At 41.5% G+C, this 3,551-nt stretch overlaps 1 pseudogene; it reads right to left on the reverse strand.

Moving 5' to 3' along the window:
• Nucleotides 1-1,079: 1,079 nt before the first annotated feature.
• LOC103073890 (nudC domain-containing protein 2-like) overlaps nucleotides 1,080-3,551 on the reverse strand; it is a 7,153-nt pseudogene continuing 4,681 nt past the window's right edge.

Here is a 3,551-nt window from a genome sequence, read left to right on the forward strand (position 1 = left end):
AACTTCCTGAATTGTATTCTGCTATGAACAAAAAGGCAATAGTATTAAATGTGCCACTATATCTTGGACATCAGACACTTGGATATGCAAAAATGACTATAAGTCATATTTAAGTCTAACAGTATTGTAGATTAATAATGAATTCAACTCTGATTCTGTTCAATTGTTGAGAGATTGTTGAGGCCTCCCTCACACAGCTATCAACATAATGCATTCTGACTGAAGAACTGCTTATAGGATGGAAAATCAGATTCAAAATGTGTCAATTGTTATGGATAACAGAACAAACATGGTAAAGGCTAAGAGTGATTTAGGAATCATAAGCATATACAGTGCTTTGTTCATATAACCTTCAGTACTGTAATCCGAAAGCAATTATAACTGTCTATAAGCAGAAAGATAGTGGGCCACTGCCTCATACTTCAGTCAAAGACAAAAATACATGATGTACAAAGGTTTTTTTTTTTCCTATTTAGAAAAGTTTATTGAACATTATTCCTGCATCACACTTATTGAAAGAAAAACTTAATTTTCCCTGAAGGCACCCTGTCATTTCATATGATCTATACCCTAAAGTTTTTTGTATTAAAAATACAAGTTAGGGCTTCCCTGGTGGCACAGTGGTTGGGAGTCCGCCTGCCGATGCAGGGGACACGGGTTCGCGCCCCGGTCCGGGAAGATCCCACATGCCGTGGAGCGGCTGGGCCTGTGAGCCATGGCCGCTGAGCCTGCGCGTCTGGAGCCTGTGCTCCGCAACGGGAGAGGCCACAGCAGTGAGAGGCCCGCGTACCACAAAAAAAAAAAAAATACAGGTTAAATATGAAATTAGTAAACCGCAGCATATGAAAGTTCATGCTGAGCAAAAACAAGTCCAAAAAAAAAGCTACCATATATCAATAGAATAGTTCCTACAGTATTTGTTTCCTATGTAAATCATATTTGAATGCAATTTTCAGAACCATATTTAAATATATTTTGCAATTTGTTAACTGTAGGCATCCACATTTTTCTTCCACCACATAATCTGTTCCATTGATTAAGCTGGCAACAGTTGCTAGGATCCACAAAATGCAGCAAGTTCACAGATATTTCTCAAGATTTGAGAAATCTGGTCCACCTTTAGTGTAGTTTCCTGAGATTTCTGCTCCGCTGAAGTCAAAATGAGGATTTTCTTTCTGGAAGTTTTCTCTGCATTTGGTCTTGCACCCAAGGATCAGCTGCATACTCAGATTCCAGAATAGAAGTCCAACAATTTGCTGCATCTCTCTTTGTAAGAACAATACAGACCACTTTTCTACCCTCCAGAGTCCATGGGTTCCCTCATCAGCTATTGTAGAATCAAAGAGTTTGCCCTTGAGGATCTCGTGGCCACCCACGGCCAGCGCCACATGCCGGCTCTGCGGGCCGCACTGGATATCCTGAGCGCGAGTGCCTGGTGACACCTGAACTTCAATGAACACCTCCTCCAAGGTCTGGTACCACTGGCCCCATGGCGTTCTGCATGGAACCGCCCCATTGCGCTCCTCAAATGGGGCTGACACACTCCAGTCGCCTCCTGGTCCCGGTGGCCATCCAAAGGTTTTTGAATCGCCTTGTCATATATCTAACAAGATGTTTAAACAAGATGGAATAGCAGCTACTAGGTGTTTAAAAGCCATCTAGAGCAAAACGAAAATAACATGCTTTTTAGATGAAAACAATGTATCAACTTATTAAAACTGCTTGAAGAGAAAAATACTTTGCTTTCTGGAACCTGAGAAAGAAGTAATCAAACTGATGATTTCAGAGTACCAGTGTTTCTTACATGACCGTGGCTGAAAAGATTCTCTTATCATTCTACTCCAGGAAGATGCTGAGACTGGTGTACATGAAATGAAACTGAAATATAAATGGAAAAACCCAGATGACTGGTTTCTTGAAGGCCAATTGTATTGCTCCTTTGCCACAGTTTTAGAACCAAGGTTTAAGGACAAATTTTATTCACATGACCGTGTAAAGCAGCAGTTGCAGGCAAATATTGTGTGTGTGTGTGTGTGTGTGTGTGTGTGTGTGTGTGTGTATATGTATATATTTGGAGTAAAAAATATAAGTGCGGATAATACTTTCAGAAAAGATTCAAAAAAAATTTTCTTCACCTGGTCTAGAAGCTTCCGTCTGTGTGACTGCTTCAACCAAACTGCACCATCATCAGCAACCACACCAAGCTGAGGATATAAAATAGAGATGAGGGACTTCCCTGGCCGTCCAATGGTTAAGACTCAGCATTTCCACGCAGAGGGTGCGGGTTCGATCCCTGGTTGGGGAACTAAGATCCCACATGCCGTGTGGCGCGGCCACAAAAAAAAAAAAACAGACATGAGCCTTTATCTTAGTCAGATCCTATTAAAGAGAAAGGAAAGCTTAATAATTTTGTGGCGGCATCAATACTAGCAGTATCCCATAATGGCAGCACTAACCAAACATTTTCTGTTACACTGCCCTCCACAGATGAAAGAGAGCATCTATTTATGTGGTAGATGGCACTACTGTTTACTTCCAGGTATATTCTTCTCTACTTCTAGGTATACAGAGGATTACACTCCTTCTGCCCTTTAAATTAGGAACAGCTATTTGACTAGTTTTGGCTCATGAAGCTGGAGTGGAAGGAACGTGTGCATGTCTGGGCCATAGCATTTCGCAGCCAGTGGTAAACACTCTAGTCCTCTCTCTGCTGCATTAAATCCTGAGCCTCACTTTGAGAACTGGGCATGATAAAATGGAGTCTCCATCAGTCTACCAACCCCTGTTGGATATGCAGCACAAACAAAAAATAAATCTTTCTCATTTTAAGCCTGTGGGATCTTAGGGCTTATTTCCTAAGCATAACCTAGCTTATCCTGACTGGTGTAAGTTAGTGTCGTAAACATATAGTATAATGACCCCAGAAGCAAACTATCAGCTTACATTGATGAGAAATAAATACTCCTGAAGGGGATGTCAAACTCTAAAAATCTGAATACTTACATTTTAACAACAAAATTATAATATTTTAATATTATCTAATTTTTATATTTCATGTTGATTCTAGTATCTCAGAAGTTTATTATATAATAGTGATATTCTGCTTCAGCCAAATATTGATTTGTAACATGTAGCTGGCTTTTGTTTGTTTGTTTTCAGCCACGCCATGTGGCATATGGGATCTTAGTTCCCTAACCAGGGATCGAACCCGTGCCCCCTGCAGTGGAAGCATGGAGTCTTAACCACTAGACAGCCAGGGAAGTCCCTAACATGTAGCTGTTTTGCATTCAGCCAAAATGTATTTTTGGTGCCTCTCTAAAAAAAGTATACTAAATAGGGCTTCCCTGGTGGCGCAGTGGTTGAGAGTCCGCCTGCCAATGCAGGGGACACAGGTGACATGTAGCTGCATTCAGCCAAAATGTATTTTTGGTGCCTCTCTAAAAAAAGTATACTAAATAGGGCTTCCCTGGTGGCGCAGTGGTTGAGTTGAGAGTCCGCCTGCCGATGCAGGGGACACGGGTTCGTGCCCCGGTCCGGGAAGATCCCACATG

The sequence above is a fragment of the Lipotes vexillifer genome, unplaced genomic scaffold, assembly GCF_000442215.2.
Source record: "Lipotes vexillifer unplaced genomic scaffold, Lipotes_vexillifer_v1.1 scaffold2993, whole genome shotgun sequence".
NCBI classification, from domain to species: domain Eukaryota; kingdom Metazoa; phylum Chordata; class Mammalia; order Artiodactyla; family Lipotidae; genus Lipotes; species Lipotes vexillifer.